This window comes from Epinephelus fuscoguttatus, linkage group LG11 (assembly GCF_011397635.1).
Source record: "Epinephelus fuscoguttatus linkage group LG11, E.fuscoguttatus.final_Chr_v1".
Taxonomy (NCBI): domain Eukaryota; kingdom Metazoa; phylum Chordata; class Actinopteri; order Perciformes; family Serranidae; genus Epinephelus; species Epinephelus fuscoguttatus.
The window spans coordinates 8,847,361-8,868,032 of NC_064762.1; the positions used below are offsets into that span (position 1 = coordinate 8,847,361).

At 42.0% G+C, this 20,672-nt stretch overlaps 1 protein-coding gene across 1 annotated transcript in view; it reads right to left on the reverse strand.

Moving 5' to 3' along the window:
• The window catches only part of flrt2 (fibronectin leucine rich transmembrane protein 2), a 63,604-nt gene extending 43,193 nt beyond the window's left edge, over nt 1–20,411 (reverse strand). Inside the window, exon 1 of the mRNA XM_049590128.1 lies at nt 19,950–20,411. The gene's annotated coding sequence lies outside the window, so the exon portion shown is untranslated. The remainder of the gene's footprint in view (nt 1–19,949) is intronic.
• Nucleotides 20,412–20,672: the final 261 nt, after the last annotated feature.

Below are 20,672 nucleotides of genomic sequence, written 5' to 3' on the forward strand. Positions count from 1 at the left end.
ATTTATGTGAACAGTCCCTGTTGTATAATTTCTCTGCCGTGTTAGCAGTGCTCCACCAGCTCCCTGTTCAGCCTCTCTTTGTCCCTCGTCTCTTTCTTTCCTCGACACCATATGGGAGAATGGAAAATTGATTATAAATAGACGATGTGAGGGATCCGCGGTAATGATGGCGGAGAGTGCTCTGTCCCACAGCACAATGTCACCACAAGCTATCGGCTACCCCAGCGCTGCGCTTTGATGCTGCCCAGTGCATATTCTTACGCTGGTAAGCCTATATGCCTCCAGAGAGCTCGCCTGGGGGTCAACTAATGGGACCACTGCCATCCTCCCTCTTTGCTTTGGAAAAGCAGCCGTTCCTTTTTTCTCTCTGTCTCTCTCTTTCTCTTTCCTGAGGACTTGGTTACAATAACTACAGCTCTCACAAACCCAGATGGGGGACGAGCCGGAGTAAAGAGAAGCAGTGTAAGTAACCACCCTGCTCGTTCACAGCCAACACAAACTGACTCACACCTTGGAATCTTTCAATTTGCCTGTAATAAATTGCAGTAGGAAGCAATTGCGTCGCTGATGTGCTGAGGGGGTTGAAATCGAAACCCATGCGGGGACAGTGGCACGCTCTCACAGAGAACGGCGACGCATAGTCTTACTTTTGACTGGTTGAAGAAATGGAAACAATGTGAGATTCCTGAATATCTCCGTGTCTCGTTCACACACACACATCCTCAGGGCCGCAGCTTCATGTTTGCAAGGCTGAGCAGGCAAAGCAGCAGATATGTCTCCACGTTAACGTGTCACTACCTTGGCTCACAGATTTTCTCACAATAAAAGGTAAAACACTATTTGACAACAGCAGCAGCATAGTGTCTGGCAATTATGGAGGCAACAAAACAGCTTTCAGAGATATGGACGTCTAACTGCAGCATAAAACAGCCACAGGAAGTCTTTACACTGTTTGAAATATGTATGTCCTTAAGCTATGTGACCCAGGTTTGTCAGTATAGCCAAAGATGGATTACTTAAAGGGTCTAGCGGGCACAGGCCCAGGGGCCCAAACTGTCAGGGGCCCCCTGGCCTTCACCTGCACACTGTCATTTAATGTAACATGCTACCAACTAGCAAGAGACTTGAAATGACTGCAAAGATACACAAAAAGACCACAAAGACATGAAATACTACACAGAGATGCAAAACAGCTGCAAATAGACTCACAACGACTGCCAAGATACACAGAAATGACAAGGAGATTCAAAAGAACTACAAAGAGACTCAAAATAACTGCAAAGATATTTGAAGCAACTGCAGAGACACAAAACTACAACAAACAGGTTTAAAACAGCTGCAAAACTACACAAAGAGATGCAAAGCAACTACAAAGAGATTCCAAATGACTACATAGAAGCATTAAATGACAACAAAGAGATTCAAAAAGACAACAAAGAGACACAACATGACCACAGCTACATTCAAAGCAACTACAAAAAGACATACGGTGACTACAAAGCAACTTAAAAAAAGACTGGAAATGACTTCAAAGATGGATAAAATGACCACAAAGAGCCACACAGGGACTGCAAAGAGACACAAAATGCCTACAAATAGACACAGAATGACTACAAAGAGACACAGAATGACTACAAAGAGACATCAAATGACTACAAAGAGACACAGAATGACTGCAAAGAGACACAAAATGACTACAAAGAGACATCAAATGACTACAAAGAAACACAGAATGACTACAAAGAGACACCAAATGACTACAAAGAGACAGAATGACTACAAAGAGACATCAAATGACTACAAAGAAACACAGAATGACTACAAAGAGACACAAAATGACACAAAGAGACACAGAATGACTACAAAGAGACACCAAATGACTACAAAGAGACACAGAATGACTACAAAGAGACACCAAATGATTACAAAGAGACACAGAATGACTGCAAAGTGAATCAAATTAACTACAGAAGACACACAGAGTGACTACAAAGAGATGCAAAACAGCTGCAATGACAACAAAAAGGACAAAACAACCAGAAAGACACACACAGCAACTACAAAGAGACAAAAAAAGACCACAGAGACACAAAACGACTATAAGGAGATACGGCAACAAAATGGGTGCAAAACAACCACAAAGAGATGCAAAGCAGCTACAAATAGACTCAAAATGACCACTGAGAGAAAGTAAACAGGTGGAGAGAGACAAAGAGACTCATGACGATGGCACAAAAAAGGCAAAACAACCAGGAAAGACAAGATGCAAAACAGCAACAACTACACAACACACACACACACACACACACACACACACACACACACACACACACACACACACATTCTTAGGGCCACAGACAACACAGAGCAGCAGATATGTCTCTACATTAACATGTCACTACCTCGGCTGGCAGATTTTCTCATGATAAAAAGTAAAAATACAACTGACGACACCAGCAGCATCTAGTCTGGCAATTATGGAGGCAACAAAACAGCTTTCACAGAGATATGGAAGTCTAACTGCAGCATAGAACAGCCACAGGAAGTCCTTACACTGTTTGAAATATGTATGCTTTAGCTGGGTGACCTGGGTTAGTCGATGCAGTATCACAGCCCGATGCTCCCTCCTTTCTCTGTCGCCCAGCTGAGTGGCGGTCAGCTCTGTTTGTTCTAACTGCAGGTGGCAACGGTGACATGCATTAGTCCATATCGGAGGAGCAAATGTGAGCTCTCTGGAGCGCCGGTGCCCAGACGTAACTGGATAAAGGTCGTCGAAGGACCTCGTCTGAGCCACAAGTGGAAACGCAGGCCGAATCTAATAAGAGTCCATCCCGCAGCAATGTAGACTGTATCAAAACAAGGGCTCTGAATATGGACTTCTCTTTGCAGGTAATTTGGTCTCAGCTGGGTTGAAACTCGTGTTATTCTGTTACATTCCCTCACGCTCTCTGTTCTGCGCTCGGGTGTGAGAGAAAAAACAGACATTTGCTGACCTTACAAATGACATTCTCTTGCAGTGATGTATAGTCTGCGCGGACAGCTGATTTGAAATTAATAACATCGCCGGTGACATCGTGTTTCTCCGAGGCTTTGCTTTCTTACATGATTAAAAAAAACACTTTACGTTAAAAGCTGTATTAAAGGCTTGTTTTGTTTTAAAAAAGTGGGGGAGCAGAAAGAGATTGGCAGAAGCTTGTTTGCTCGGCGAGCATGTGGGTATCAGATAACGCCGTGCGTGTTTTATTGGGTGACGGACAAATAAAGAATAGCAGAACAACGTGTGGGAAGACAGACACTGGTCTAAAAGCCCCCATTCATCCCTGAGTCATGTTTCACCGGGGCTGCAGTGTCAGGTTGGACCCTAATCTCCTCCAGATGCCCTCTCAGGAAAACAACATCCCCTCCTGCAGCACCACAGAACAAGAACACAACCCCAAACCTTGATAAGGTAATTGATTTGCGAGTGGTTGTTTCGACTGTATCGATGCATTTACTCAAGTATTCTCTCTGTTTAGATTTTACTGTCCTCACTTTCGAGTCTTGATCAAAACAGTCTCTCCTTCCACTCATCAGCTCTCTCCTGTACGCCTGCCTGTTCCTGTCGGCTGGGAAGAACAAGGGAAATATATGCATAACCCTCCGCTGACATGCCGTCTCGTTTGATGTGGGATTCTCAAACAGATGCCCCGTCTCTCCAACGTTATTGGGGATATTAAAGTGCGGCATGGCTCTGTCTCTCTGACTCCTTAATGCAAACACACACACACACACACACACACACACACACACACACACACACACCAACATTTGCAAAAGCCAATTCCATTTCCTGTTTTAGAAGCAAGCTTCACAGCTCTCCTCTGTTATTCAGATAGTAAATAAAAACTCGGTCCAGGAACTTGAGATCAGACGGAGGGCTGCTGCTGCAGTTAAGGATCATTTTCAAGATCATTATGTAGCAATGTACTTAGGATGTGTCGGCTAAATTAGTTCATCTATAAAATATTAAGTCTAGAGAAAAAGGTGACAATGTCGAATATTTAATTTACAAATATAGAGACGAGAGAAAAGCTCCAAATCCTCATATTTGAGGAGCTGAAATCAGTAAATATTTCATGTTATTGCTTGATGAATGCAGGGTACCGGTGGTTTATTGGTAGGGATGTGCAATATTGGATTATTTGCCAATATCTGATACGCCGGTAAATAACAACTTATTTGGCCAATAACCGATGCAGATATATCCACTTTTTTCCCATTCCCCATTTTAGTGATCCTCAGGTCTCTTCTGTAGTGGAATTAACATCGTATTATACATGCATACACTTATCGTGACAGCCCACCAGCAGATGGACACATGAAATACAATACTTTTCAAAGTGTGTAATATTCATTCATTGTGCAAAATAAGAAAAAACATGTTGGCCGATTTTAAAGCCATATTGGCTGATACCAATGACGTGCCCATATTGTTGTGCATCCCTAGTTCCTAGAGTTTCCTAAAGTAGATCAGGAGCCAGAGCCTTCAGCTATCGGGCTCCTCTCACGTGGTACCATCTTCCGGTTTCGGTCTGGGAGGCAGACACTCTCTCCACATTTAAGACGACACTTTAGACTTTCCGCTTTGATAAAGCTTATAGTTAGGGCCGGCTCAGGCTTGCTTTTAACCGGCCCCTAGTTAATTTAATATGGGCCTAGTCTATCAGAGGACCTCCTATGATACACTGAGCTCCTCTCTCCTTCTCTCTCTCCATTTGCAAACATTCATGTCCCATTAATGCATGTTAACTCGACAGCTTATAGTTAGGGCTGGCTCAGGCTTGCTTTGAACCAGCCCCTAGTTAATTTAATAAGGGCCTAGTCTATCGGGGGACCTCCTATGATACACTGAGCTCATCTCTCCTTCTCTCTCTCCATTTGCAAACATTCATGTCCCATTAATGCATGTTAATTCGACTTCTCCCCCGGGAGCACCTGTCTTGAAGGTTCCCTCGGAAAATGGTTGCGTCTGGACCGTGGTTGAGCTGCTGCTGTAGTTGGCCTGATGCCTACTACTACTGCTATTTTTATTAGTCATACTTCTACTATTATTATACACAAATGATTTTTGTTGTCACATACAAATACTATCATAAGAAAATACAGAAGAAATATGAATAATACATGTGAATAAAAATGCTGTGCAGTTTTGAGAGGTTAATGTGCAGAGGAATAAGCAGATATTCACAGCACAAAGTATAAAAATAATGTGAAATATACATTGTTATGACATATCGTCCTAAAGATGTGCATTAATGTAATGCATTTAGAGATAGTATATACATGTGTGACAATCAGTGCAATACATTCGTGATAAAAATAACCTCTATTTTGATTTTCATTTTGAAATCTTGGGAAGGTTGCTCATTTGCTTTGTTGCAGAGATTTCGATGAAAAGATGGACACCAGCTTTATGAAGCTACATCCAGCAGCCGATTAGCTCATCTCAGCAGAGAGACTGGAAACAGGTGGGAGACAGTTAATGTGGCTCTGCCCAAACACAAAAACAGCCTACCAACACCACTACAGCTCCAGAATTCAGACATTATGTCCGCTTTGTTTCATCCGAACCTAAATCGAAACAAAACATCAACAGTTTGTATGTAATCCTCTGCAAAACCACATTTTGTTTTTTGCAGAGAACAAACAAACAAACAAGACATGACGTTTTCACAAGTGTAAGAATTGGTGGTTGGCAGATATTGTGACGACATTGTGATCTGTTTCCCCGTTTCCAGTATTTATTCATGCTAAGCTAAGCTAACCAGCTGCTGGTGTAGCTTCATATTTAACAGTCAGACATGAGAGTGGTGTCACTCCTTTTATCAAACTCCCAGCAAGAAAATAAAAACAATGCATTCCCTAAAAATTAGGCTTATATTTTAGGCAACTAATCAATTAAACAATCCACAAGTCAACTGATTCCTGACGTTAAACCCATCCGAACATAACATCTATATATGTTAAACCCTGCTGCAGCAGCTCAGTCAGCAGAGGAAACTGTTGGCATTGTAAATTTATACAAACGTTATATTTGCATGTCTCATACTTAGCATATCCACATTGCTATAGTGCTGAAGAATATGAGCTGTCTTTGTCATCAGGAGGTGGAGGGGATGGTATGTCACCCAGGTGAGACACCTGCCAAGCTGTAGACCACTATTTATACCAACAAACAAAAAAACTGCTGTTTTTAGCGAGTCATTGCTGAGTTTCCAGCTGCTTTTCAGTCACCAAATGTGGGTGTGTTTTAGAAGCTTATAGCAGTTTCCACCCAGGATAGTGTCACAATCACTGGTTGATTTTTACCAGTACATCAGTGCATTTTCTGACGGGATAAGGGCGACAGAAAGTGGTTATTTTTACAAAGACATCACTGTACTTCCAGCTAGGATAATGCCACATAAAGATTGTTTTTACTGCATTTCCAGCATTCTTTCAGCCACCAAATGTTGATGTTCCTTAGCAACTGGTCACCTTTTCCACCCAGAATAGGGCAACAAAAAACTGTATTTTTTTTTTACCAATACATCAGTGAATTTCCTGCCAGGATATGGTGACAAAAAGTGAATATTTCTACCAAGACATCACTGTGCTTCCCACTGGGATAATGCCATGAGAAGAGGTTATACAGAGATATTAGTGCCACTACAAGACGTTTTATTTACCAAGACATCAGTGTGTTTCCACCCAGGATAGGGCAACAAAAAATGGGACAGCCAGTGAACAAAATAAAGGGCCAGACAGGGCCTACCCAACTACCGACTACAAGAAAATGTAAGACAATAAGACCTACTTCACGTGGAGTTATCAATACAGTGGGGGTTCATAGTCTAGCGTTTATATATTCCATGAGTGGATTCCAGATTCTCATTAATTTATCAGAAGAGCCATTTAATGAGAATCTTAGTTTCTCAAGTTTGAGATGTTGCATCACTTCCTTGCATCACTTCCTTAAAGTCCAGCTCAGTGGATGAGGATTCATATCTGCGCGAATAAAGTGACAAATTTTGTTATTTTGTGTTGTGTTTAGATCCTGATTTTCTTCTGTTTTGCCAAAAATAGCTGTCAAACGATCATTTCATTTTCAAAATATCTAATAGGGTTTCGAAGATAAAACTCCAATAAGTGGATAAATTAGGGCGCAGCCAGAATAAGTGTGCTAAGGATGCAGGGAAAAAACGTGTATTTTAGGCCAAAACATGACTTTTTCTCACCATAACCAAGTGGTGTTTGTGCCTAAATCTAACCACACGTCATCCACAGCCTTGTTTAAATGTTAAGTTTTGCACATTAATGAACAAGTGTAACATATGCGTGGTTTGCAGTGATGCCAACTTTTACTCAGCTGGTTGTTTTGGCTGCAGACAGACTGAAAAACATCTGACACGACCGCGACACTGTGATAAATTTCAAAGGCTTCCAGCGTTTGAGCGGGGCTGTATCTGTCCTTGTAAAACAAAACTGTAAATACACATAAATGAAATTTACAAGCCAATTGCATCTCTGGAGTTGAGTCAAACTTGTAAACACTGAGGAGGAGGAGGCTGAAGAAGAAGCAAAGATAAGCAGGACTTGAATTATCTAGGCCAGTCAAAGGGAGGTGTGGTCGTGGACGGACGGTGCGGCTCTCGCTGCAGGCCGGGTCTGTGAGAAGGTCATATGAAAGTGGAATGTGGCTGAGCTGGATGTTTGCCAGAGGCTGTTATAAGTCAAGAAAGCTTATTTTTCTTAGAGCAAAGTGAAAACTGTGTGCCACCTGGGAGAGATTATTCCTCTCTGTCTCAATACAGTCCAGGTGATTTGAATAATTAGGTTTGGAAACATGTGACAGAATCTTGCCACGAGGCAGAGATCTCTCTCTTTTTTTTTTTTTCTTTTTTTTTTTGACGCTGTGATATTTCAACAAAATTCAACAGACATAATGAAAGACCGGGCTTTCACACGCTGCATTGCTGGACAAACAATTACCCAGCAATTACTGAGAAGCTTTTGAGATAGAGGTGAATGGATCACTCAGCAGGCAGTTGACAGCGTGAGCTAACTCAGCAAGTGACATGCAAAATAGGAAAATAATGGCGTCGAGTGCCAGAAGAGAAGATCATCCGTACAAGAGAGGCATAGGATAAACAAGTCGAAGGAGGTGACACATGGGTGGGGAAAACCCAATTTATGTAGACAGGTGAAGGGGACTTACACAGAGACGAATGCAAAGAGAACATGCACACAGATATTCAGACCAGCTGGTGTGACTGACAACAGGATGGACAGCGGTGCCTCAGCCTGGATCAGCATGTTTTATTGAGCATGAATCAGCATAAACAGAATGATTACATTTGTTCCCATATGAAAGGATTATTTCATTTCATGATATCAGGCTGTGAGAAAGTTTAATAAAGGAAAACTTTAAGGTGAGCAATAACAGGAAGTCCAGGGAGTTGCATAATGTCTACGCTGTGTTTAGTTTGGAAGTGAAGCTGCTGTTTTGTGTTGACGAGACCTTTGATTCATCGCCAGTCATGGTTTTGGGTATTGCAACAACAAAACTTAAGGATGATATCACAGTGGCTGGTGAGGGACGGAGTGAGTGAGGAGAAGGGTTGAGGACAGATACACAGGCAAGATAAAAATAAAAAAAGGAGAAGGAGAGAGACAAAGTGGTTATGTTCGGACCGGCAGCCTAAATCTGATCTCTGGCGTATCCAGATTGGAATCAGATTGCTTCTATCGAGTGTGGATGGCAAGAAACACGTAGAAGTCATTCCATAGGTGGTTGGAAATCTGACTCAAATCAAATTTTAAACGACTTAGCCGAGCCACTCAAATCAGATTTCAGATTGTCCTTTACGTCACTCTCAGAACATAACACAGAACACATGATGGTGACATCACATCTGGCTGTGAGACTGACGCACAGCAGGGGAAACAGCACTTACTGTAAATCTGAAATAAAAGTGCCAGTACAGCAAAGTCAAACCGCTCCATTAGAAGTACATAATTCAAAATCCTTCTGACAGTAAGTAAAAATGCAGTAAAAAGTACCTAAAGTATCAAAAAACACTCGTCTGCACAACAGTGTCCCCTGTGAAAGGTAAAGTATAATGTGGTACATCATTTTTAGATGACATCATTAGATTAAAACTGATTGATTGGTGATTTAGGTTCATTTCATCTCCAATGGCCTGACCCCCCTTTAACTGGTAACTAACCGAAGCACAAGAGGCCTCTCCTGTTAGTCCGGCGCTCCATTGACTCAGTGAGCTTTAGCACTGTGTTTCAAAGCCCTATCCATTTAGAGGTAGTGCAACCCTGTCTCACTCCAAAGTCGATGGAAACCGGTGCTTAGTCAGTGACTTCTGGTGTCAGACACCAACAAAAAAGCTGTCCTATTCATGTCGGTATGATACGCAGCCAGTGGGCGTTACTCTGTAGCCCCCAAATTCCACCAAATGCGTGTTGGTTGGTCTGCGCTGCGGAACGGCAGCAGAGCCAATACGTTTCAATTCTAGTCAATGTATGTGCTTCCACTGGCTGTGCTGCATTCCGGCTCCGTCACAGCTCCGGCGGTCTGGAGCCCTCCGCAACAGATACGCAGGACTTCTATTTTTGCCAGACGCCGGAGCGCAACGCAGCAATTCAGCACGGAGCAGATCATGCGGGGCAGGAAGTCATGCACAGAAACAAAATAAAACATCCGGTTAATTTTCAAAATAAAATACACAGTGTTCATGGCGGATCATATTTCCCTGCACTACACCTTGAAAACATCATAATGGGCGGAGCAGGCCTGAAGTCAACAGGTCAGAGGTTTTCAGACGTCATTTCACCCTGTTGACACCATGGACGAGGAGATGTTAATCATGGAGGTGCACCGACATGTCTTCCTACTACTCCTCTGGTTTTGTGTTTCTGTTTATAGAAACTACACCTTGTTGTATCGTGCGATTATGTGTGAATTTGCGATATCTCGTGGGTCCTCCCGCTGTCTGGCGGAGTCACACCGCTCCGCACAGCAAACGCAGCCAGTGAGTGTTGACGGACGGCAGACCACGCAGCGGATAACCAGTGCTGCCGATCCACAACAGACATGCATCCAGTGGAATTCCAGCGTGACGGTGTCTGGTGGCATCAGGAGGAAACTCCAACAAACACTGACTTTTACCCAGGAGGCCGATGTTTCGCTTCATGTAGGATTCTAAATTTCAAATCCTGTTCTTTTTTCCTAAACCCAACTGCATGCTTTTGTTATTGAAGGAAAGAAACATCAATTTGCAGTGTTGTACTGAAGCAGTGCTTTTATATTGGACTCACAGGGGCGGCCCAATGTCATCCACCTGCAGAACGGGAGAGCCACCGTTACAGACGTGGCTAATCAGAGGCTAACATCCCATCAGTCAAAAACTTCAGTTTCTAATTCAGCCAGTCACTTCAGAGAAATGGGAGTCATCAACATTACAACTAGCTAGCGTCTGTGTAACATCTCCCTGATCATAATAGAATATAGCAACTTCAACCACTGCTCATTTTAAAAGGACAACCGCAAGAAAGCCTGTTCTTTGTTTAAATGATCAGACAATTAAAGGACAATGTATCATCTTAAAACATTGTAAAGTGGAAATAAAACTTTTCAGCTACTAAACACTGGCAGCCAAACCAGGTATTTCTGATCCATTGTCCATTTGATAATCTGGAAAAAGAACACGTTTCCTTGCAGTGGTCCTCCTAAAACGAACAGCCGTGAAAGCTGTTATATTCTGTAATGATCGTTGATTAAGGAGCTGATAAGCAGACGGCGTTAGCAAGCGAGCTAGAGTGCTAGCTAGTAGAAGAGTTTTCCTACTTTTGCTTTTAACAAGCAATTGTCTTTGCAAGGGAATCGCTAACGTTATTTTTACAAAAATGATCAAAAATACGAAATTAGCAATCTCCCTCAGTACAACATAAAACTGAGAGTCTGCTATTGCACATATGCATGTCTAACATGGCCGCTCTCTGGCTCTGCAGGGTGATGTTTCTCGGACAACTGGGGGGGAAGACCAAAGGTGGGCACAATGTTTACCAGCAGCAGTCACCAAATGAGCTGTGTTGCTAGCTTAGCTCCCACCAGACCTCTGTGGTGTGCCATGCAGTAAACTGAAGACTACCAAAACTAACCGACAGACCAACACATGTAACCAGTGAAAAAAATAAATGTCCCGATCTGATGTCAAAGATCAGTATCGTGGATGATAAAACCATTTTTTAACTGATCAGGATCAGCTTTGTTGAGCCAATCTGATCCTTTGTTTTACGTCAGTTGCCAACACAGGTGTTTTTACTTGTGAAGCCTTCATGCACAGCAACATCTCTCCAATTCTCCACTGAGCTCATTTGTGCTCTTTAGTGGACAAAGCTGACCATACGCTATCACCACGATGAGTATCGGATCTGAATATTGGACCAATTTCAAAATCGTTGTTCCCATTATTCACTTAAGACAAAAACATGGGAAAATAGGGTCCAGGTTGAAAGTCCAAGGATCACAAGATTCCTTGGAAGGGTTGTGAGATCATTAATGGGCTGCACTAGAACACAGCACCAACACACACACATGTATTCATTTCATTCAATTTTTTTCTCTCTCTGAACAGTTATTTAAATAAACCATTTTACACAGTTCAAGAATCAGTCGTTCTTTGCTGCAATAATTCATGAACATCTGAAAAATGATGAGAAGCTGCGAGACGTTGCTGTTTTCTGAGCGGTTACAAGCTGAAAATGTCTGGATCTTAATCTAAGAAGCACCTTTTATCTGTCACATCAATGTAGTTGATTAAAAAGCACATTCCCCTCTGAAATGTGGTGGACTACAAGTAGAAAATATCTGAAATACTCAGAAGTATTCAAGTCAAATACATGTACCTGCAGTACAGTACTTGTGAAGATGCTTTCTGATGCTAGATGAAACATGGCTGCACATATAAACCTTCCTCATCTCTGTCGTTGCGTGCTGCACGCCACTGTTAAACGTGAGAGCATACATCTCCATTCTTCATCTAATCTGCAGCGTGCAGTGTCGGTGTCATTGTGGAAAAATGCTCTATGAGTCACAGTACGTGCAACAGTGTCATTGCCACCAAAACTAATCCTGATAGGTTTACGACGCCTGACCACAAAATGCAACATCGCTTGTAAATGACACAAAGGAGTTCCACCCTGAAGATCAGACTTTAGAGACAAATTGAGTTTTTATGAGGTGTGAACATAAAATCTAAGATAAGGGGGGGAGATGAGGGTGGAGGTGAGAGGCGGTGGGGTCCAAACTGCGTCAGCAGCATGAAGCCTCCTTAAAGTTCAGTGTGGTTGGAGCAGAAAATCAAGGAGCAGGGCTCTGTGTTGTGTGCTGTACGCCTGCTGGCAGCCGCTCCCGCTGGCATTCGCCTTTGCTTTTTTGGCTGCTTTCAGAAGGTTCCAAAGCAAACAAGAACGGTCCTACTCACAGGCCGTAAAACTGGAGTCAGCCCCCTCAATCATACACAGAGCTGCACTTCACTAAAAGGCATCGAGTATTTACATTTTATCATCAAGGTGATGCAAAATATTACAGACTTTTCAAATTATGATGGTTATTTTTAAAGTTTTTCTTTAAAGTCAAATAAAAAAAAAGTTTCCTTCTTTTTGTGTGAGACATTTTAATTTTTTTTTTTTTTGACGTATTTAAAAAAAGTGTCGTACCCCTGGACATCCTATGAAGTCTGATATAATAATAACTTTAATTTATATAGCGCCTTTCAAGAAACCCAAGGTCCCTTTACAATACATAGTAATGTGTTGATATGATGTGTTTGACCACTGGAGAAGAGGTGTCCAGACAGAAATGTCTAGGAGTGTACTCAGCTGAGGAGATCTACAGCGAACAGCCAACAACCAAGTGAAATGGAGAACATTCGTCAATGGCCTACACTCCCTAGATTAGCAAAGGGCTTTAGTCAAGTAAGTCAAGCAGCTGTGTCGCTCACACGTCGGTCAATGCACAAAAATGTCCCCTCCCTTTGACATAAGGATGAGAGTACACCATTATCTGTATCTGGACTTGGTGTGGGCGGAGTTTAAAGTTGAAAGTTAAAGTTTAAAGTTTGTGGGACCAAACCATAAGTTCCATCATCAAGAGTACAAATATTGTATCCAGATGATACTTGTACTTGTAAAAAGCACATTATCTGTACCAGATCTTTGGTAAAACACTGTGAATTGACGTATTTTTATTTTTTTCCCCTCAACAACAAATGTACGTGGTTATATTTTGTCAACACAGGCACATGGTTGGGTTTAGGACAAAAGAACAGGCTTTGGCTTTACAATCTTATGGGAAGAGAACACCAGCCCCCCAGGTGAACATTGGTGGTTGTTGGTCCCATCCACCACCCCTCCTGCCCACCCTACTCGGTCTTCTGCCACCTTAACTTGCGTTGTTGTCCTGCCACTTTTCCCTTTACGCTGCTCAGTGCTGTTAAGAAATAACGGCTACCAGCTGTATGTCATGCCAATTTGAAAGTACGGCTTTTTCCGTCGGTGTCGCCAGATTTCGATGACTTCGGAGTGAGACTAGGTTGCCCCAGGAGCTTATAATGTGGCATGGAGATCAAGTGTGTGTTCATGTTTGTCTTCATGCCAATTGTCTAAATGAGGGCATGGCAAGGGTGAGGGGGGGATACATGTGGGCACGTGGTTGCAGCTACTGCAAATTCATACTCATATATTTTGGGGTCTTAAAGTTTTCTAAACCCAGTGAGAAAATGGCAACATTTGTCAGAATGTGTTTTGCAGAGTGCTCTTATTACAGACAGAGCCAATCGATGTCTGACAGCATCGACCTCCAGTGTGTTTTGGACGTCTGCATTTCCATTTGAATTGAAGTGATATTATATAAAAAAGAAATTAGTGCCCTCCCACAGAAATATTGTACCAATCAAATGAGTGTTCCCACATTGTCAGTCATAACCAGCCCTGATTTCTTGGCAGGCAAGTCAGATTTAAATGGCTGTTTTGAATGTTTATGGAGCGTCTTTGTGTCTAAGTGTTCTGAATTGCAGAGCGTTGTTACTGCAGCAATCAGAGCTGTGATTTTCCTTTTATCCTGCTCTGTAAAGAACAATCCAGGTGCTGCTGGTAAATGTGGAGACATTCATTTAACAAAAACATTTGTCACCTCTGATGTTGAGACGCTCTCACCACAGCATCATGAATGTCAATGTTTGCCGTAGAAAGAAAAAGGCTTCCTGGAAGCTGAAGTACAACAAAGTAAGTAATTTTTCCTCCCGTGTTCAGCTGTTAGAGGTCAAGGTTGTACTCCGAGCATTACCTCAGTGAGCGTCGTCTGTCTCTCTGAATGACAGGTCGCACATAAACAGGGTGCCAATGGTCACGACTGGGAGATTATGAGTGTTTGATGAAAATAGCCGTTGCTGGGATTCATCACAGGTGGCGTTGGATTCGACCTCCAGACGTGTGGTAGCGAGGTCACTGTGGCAGCTTCATGTTTTTTACATTGGTCTTCATGTTATTCTAATTATGTCTAAGCCCCTGACTATAATCTGATAATGATTGGACTCCAAATGTCCAGGTATTATCCTCTGAAAACATACACTCGCGACATTCCTTCTGAACTGTGTTTATTTAAAAGGAAGCAGTAAGAATTCAGCTCCATTGGCAGAATGGAGGTTGACGTGCAGATGTATATATAGAGGGTCGTTTTTTTATAGACACTTAACTCCAATTAACCTTCATTCTCCTATTTGCCTGTAATCACATTATCCTCTGGTATTTGGCTCTATTTTTCTTCCATCCAGGAGAGGCCGCGTCCTCCTGCTACAAGCCCCGAGAACGCCGAGGCATTGCAAGAACAAGCTTCTCCTTGTACTGGATCTCCCAGTTGGCCGGAGAACCAGTCTACTCTCTCTGCGTCTCCCCCTCCTCACCCTCAGCTCTCTCTCAGTGCTCTCCTCACGCTCTCTTTTTAGCGGTCTCCTTCAGCTCCCTCGCTGCAGATCTGCCCTCGGGCCATGTCCAGTGTCAGACAACGTCTGATTCATGCCTTCGTTTGGCTACTGCGATCAGCTGACTCTATAGTACTGTAGGTTTGGGGCTTATTGGAGGTTTGAGTCAGTATCCTGCCAGGCGCTGATCAATTCCAGATAATAAGTAAGCTCTGTTTAATAATTAAAAGACACAAATTTCACAGAAATATCACTTTGTTATGCCTATCGTATTCCACTTCATCATCCTGTAATTTAGTTTTAATACATTGGGACACAGTGAGTCATTCTCGATGTCAAAATAAGGGTTTTACTTCTCGCTATTATGTCTTAAAACGGACAGATTGAAACAGAGGCTCGAGTCTGTGCCTCTTTCTTCCCCCCGTGCCGCGCAGAAACACATTCCAGCTGTCAAATATGTTCCTTCATGTACTTCCATATAAAACCGTTTCTGACTACCTGCCTGTCCCCTAAAGCAATTATAGGTGAAAGAGCTCACTTTCAGCACTCGAATCCCCACGCTCCCAAAAAGGTGTGTGTTGAGCTGTCGCCCTCACTGACACATTAGTGGCATATTTTTCAGGATTGATGCATGAATGGTGATGCATGGAATTTGCAGCGACTTTGAAGGATTTTGGAAATGTCACCTCAGTTTGGCTCATAATTTACACGTCTACCCCAAACTGCATTGAACAAAGAAATTTGCACTAAATTACATTTATTTGGAAGTTAGGGCTGCAACGTGATATGGTGTGAGATATTAGAATTACAACCAACAACTTTTTCCTGGTTGATTAATCTGACAGTCATTTTCCTATTTAATCAAATAATCACTTGACCTATGAAGCATCTGAGAAAAGTGAAACACGTCCAACACAATGTTCCAGAGCCAACTGTGATGTCTCCAGATGTCTCAAGAGTTTACAGTGATATAAAACAGATTTTGTTTAGTTTATCATACTTTCTCTTAAGTAACACTTTGAAGGCAGGAATGTGAGCAAAGGATCTGATATGGAGCAATGCAGGACCGTAACCATGGAGCCAATATTGGGGGGGGGGGACCAAAAAGATTTCAAAAAACTAATTTCCAACTATATTAAATTATTTTTCCTGAGCGCGTTTAGCTATACAGCATACTTTACTGATATCTAATGAATGAAATCTACTATTGTCTACATAAATTAAGCTGTTCTCATTCCGAAAGCATCAAATATTGCTGCTTTGTCAGTGATTGCGGCGTCAAAAACCAATGCCAAGAGGCACCTTTGGTTGCAGTATGATACCCCACTAGGTGCGGTCAGTTTTGTAAGGGTGCTGGACAGAAACTTTCGCGGCATTATGATATGCAGTTGTTACAGCAACTGTTGCGGCAACACATTCTCACTATGACCTTGTCACATATCAGCGTTTAGTCATGGACTTTCTATGTTGAGATAGGACAAGGTACCCTGGGTGTGTTGGTTGTTGACGTTCTGGGACGCCGTGTCAGCTTCAGCCTGTTGCATGCATTGTCGGTTTTCAAAATACACTTCTGTTTTTCACAGGAAATGTACAGTTTGCATACAGTCTCTTTCAAAATAAATGCACTGCGTCAGCACAACACTGCATATTGACGTTTTTTCCTTCAACAACAAATGCACATGATTGTTGAAGAAAAACAAACAGGGTTTGGCTTTACATTCATACAGGAAGCAAACACCCGCCTCCTGGGTGAAAGTCAGTGGTTGTTGGACCCATCCACCACCCCTCCCACCTATCCTACTCAGACTTGTCTTTCGTTGTTGTCCTGCCACATTTCCCCTGATGCCATTGGGTGCTGTTAAACAATAACTCTGACTGTCCGTGTATCATGCCGACATAAGAGGACAGCTTTTTTTGTCAGTTTCTGACACCAGAAGTCTCATACCAAGCGCAGGATTTCGATGACTTTGGAGTAAGACTGGGTTGGTCACAGCAATATGAAACACAGATAGTCAGGGTCAGTTTTTTACAGGCCATTGTTCGCTTCCCGTATGAATGCTGAGCCAAACCATGATGTTTTTTGAAAAAGTATGTATGTACACATGTAATGAGCAGAAACTGTACATTTCCTGTGAAAATGAAAGCCTGTTTACAAAAGACACAATAGACCCAGCAGGCATAACATGGGAGGGGAGACCAGGGTTGGTTGGCACACTTTTTACTCTCTGCTGTATTTCTCTGTCATTATGTATATTCGAATACTTCATCCAGCAGTAATTGAAAGGTGAAGTTCTCAGCTAAAAATAAAAATGTTTTGACGCACAAAAATGTTTTCTGAAATTAGGTGACTCGTAAGTAAAGTCTTGTTGTGCATTTGTGCCAACCAGCCCCATCACAGAGTTGGATGGCACAATGTTGAAATACATTAAATACATTAAATTACGATGAATCAACCAATCGAAACAATTTGAACATTTAATTCAAACAAGAAACAGAAAAAATGAACATTTAATAGAATATCTGCCTACTATTTAAAACCAAACAGCATTTTAAGCAATCTATCAGCTACATTTGCCTTTGACTAGTCAAAATAACACTTAAAAAATAACAATATAAACATTGTTTTTAATCTTTCAAAAATATTTCAGTCTCTCAAAATACTGTTTCAGTTAAAACTGTTACTGTTGCAGTTCGTTTGTCCATGTGCCAACCAACCCTGCTCACATTTGTCTCAACTTAGTGATGAAATGGTGTCGGCCAGCTGCCATCACTCATCACACAGTTTTAAATCTCAAATCAAAATGTAGCTGATTCATTTGTCTGTTAACGAGATGTAACACATTTACAATATCTCTCTTTAACCCAGTTTTATAAAATGTTTAGTCCACAGGCCACTTTTTTACTTTCAATGCTATGAAACTGTCATCCTCACCAAAAAAAGTTAGTGACTTTCAGATGTTTCAGAGTGCAGGTAAATAAAGCAAACGTGTTTATGTCATATTTTTGTTTTTATGACCTTCAAAAAGACCAGAAAATAGCCGTCTGCCAACTGACTCCGTTTTCCTACCACAACAGAATGAATTTTGTGTGTGTGTGTTCTGCCTTGTTGTTTCAAACTCATCTCGTACTGAAAAAAATGTCTTCAACTTTCCTTTTGCATATTTCTAAGACATTTTCTGTATCCTTCCTTTAAGATGATCTTATGTGCTGTTCCTGTGTTTTATGTCTAAAGGAAATACAGAGATTTACTTTGATGCGAGTTGATTCAGGAAATTAAGAGAAGATTCGTGGCACATTTTTTAAATAACATACTCTTTAATCTTTGGGCTTGGGGGAAGGTAAGAAGTATTTACAAGTCAAAGGTTTCAGTCTGAGTGAAGTCAGGGGTCATTGGTGTGAAAGTCCAAGTCAAGTTGCAAGTCTTTTTTTGAGTTTGAGTCTAAAGTCATCAAATTTGTGACTCGAGTCCACATGTTTGATGAACTGTAATGTATTAAAGCCATATGTTGCTGTAGAGACTGCCAAAAAGAGAAGTTAAAATAGATTGACGTACTGGATAAATGGTTTAAACAGTTAGGTAAGAGAAGGTAAACATGTTTATTGACTAGTCACACGGATAAAATTATAATAATTACTTTTAATTAAAAGGTGAACAGTTTAATTAATTAGCTAAAACTAGAGGATAAACTTTAATGTTGGTGTATATTATTTATTGCACAGTAGTTCTGACCCTTGACTTCCATTCTTTTGCATGGACAAAATATACAACTTCATATTCTGGAACACATACAATTTTGTAATAATGTTCTTTGCAGGTATCTGTGAAAAAATATCTGCTAAAAGCTTCAGAAAATACTGAGTAATTAGGAATTTATTAAGGTAATTAAATGTTAGAGGTTATATGTAGATGCTGGAGAGGTATGTGCTGTTATTCTCTGTAAGTTTACTCATTAATCACATCCATTGGCAGTCTGGTCTGGGACTTGGTGTGCGTGTTAAGTAAAACCTGTGAATAAAACAGCTTTGTAAATTGAGTGCATTCGGGGCAGCGTTTCCCGGCTGTGTTTTTTTTTATATTGGTATTTTTTAAAGCTTTTGATCATAGAGTTGTCATTATTTCCCCAGAAGCATGGTGTGTTTACCTGCGAGGAGCAACGGAGCACTTCATACCCATTTAAATAATGAGACTATTGCAGAAGATGTTAGAGATAATTGTTACTGTTTCACCTCAGACATTTTTAAAGTTATTGCTGGAAAACGCTCACAATTATTTTAAATTGGTTTCTGCTGGAAAAGAAAGAGCAGGTGGCAGATTTCAGAGCGTAAACTGGCCCTCGAATTTTTTAAAACAACTCCCGAGAGTGCGAATGCACCTTTTTTTTCCCTTTTTAAATAATGTGTACTCAACCTTTTATTTAGCATCTCCTGTAGGCCACCCATTAAAATCCTCACCCTGCTTAAAACTTTGCTTCAGAGGGATTTGTCACCCCAAAGGTTGACAAGACAAGTGCACAAGGTCAGAGAGAGACATGGCGAACAACAGGCAGTGAACTAGAAAGAAACATGGCGGCTATGAATAATGCATGGATAAAAGGTTTATCTAATGGCACTCTTAAAACTTTTAAAAGTTGATCTGTGCTTTCAGCTGGAGATGCTCTCGGCTAAAAAGCTCCTTTTTTTCTTGGCATACCGCAGTCGTCCTCCAAACTCAGCTTGAGAGAGACACTGATTGGTTTAATTATGTTTGCAGTGATTAAGCATCTTAATGGTACTCATCACAATATGAGACATGAATCACAATGATTTGAGATGTGACATTTGGGCTGCAGCTTTGGGAAAGATTTTTCCTGAAGTTTTTTTTTTCTTACACTTTTCCTCAGACACACAAGGGGAACACTCACATCTTGGCAGACAATTTAAAGAGGCGACACTTACCGTGTTTGGACGCTTGGTGGTCAAGGAAGGGTCAGAGTAAAGCAGAGACACGGAGAGAGTGGAGAGCACGACCTCGCCACATTACACTCACATCCAGCTCCCAGACGCGAGGACGAGACCGACGGGGCTCGTTAACTTGAAAGCGCGGATGGAGGGCAGCGGGCTCGCTAGAGTGTGTCAAGAGGAAACTGCAGGCACCAGTCTGTCAGGCCGCTCAGAGGCAGCGTGAGGAGGAAAACGAGACAGACAAAAGCTGAGAGAATTCAAAGACGCCAGCAGTTTCTTCTTCCTCTTCCTCCTCGCTTTCTCTGCTGCTGTAACTTAACCCCTGAGGAGAGTAGCGCAGGCGAGCACACACACACAGAGAACCAGTTCCAGACCTGTCCTGCACCGACTGCTGCCTCTCCCCCTTCTCTCTCTCCGTTTTCTCTCCTCTCTCTGTTTTTTGGTATCATTTAACTCTTGATTCCGTGGCCCAGCGATGAGCTCACCACAGGCTCAGGTTTCAGTGCCTTTACTGGAATGCGAGGGCAGCGGCGCAGAGAGGCAGAGGTGCCACGGAGGTCAAAGGCTACTGGGGTAGTGTAGAGGAACAGAGTCTGTCATCTGGGGGAGTTCCAGTGGAGGGATATCTGAGGGGCCTGGAGTGCCGAGAACAAAACAGGAGTTACAGGGGTCATGGGTTACGGATGTTGCGGGGCCAGGCTACATCTGACAGCTCTG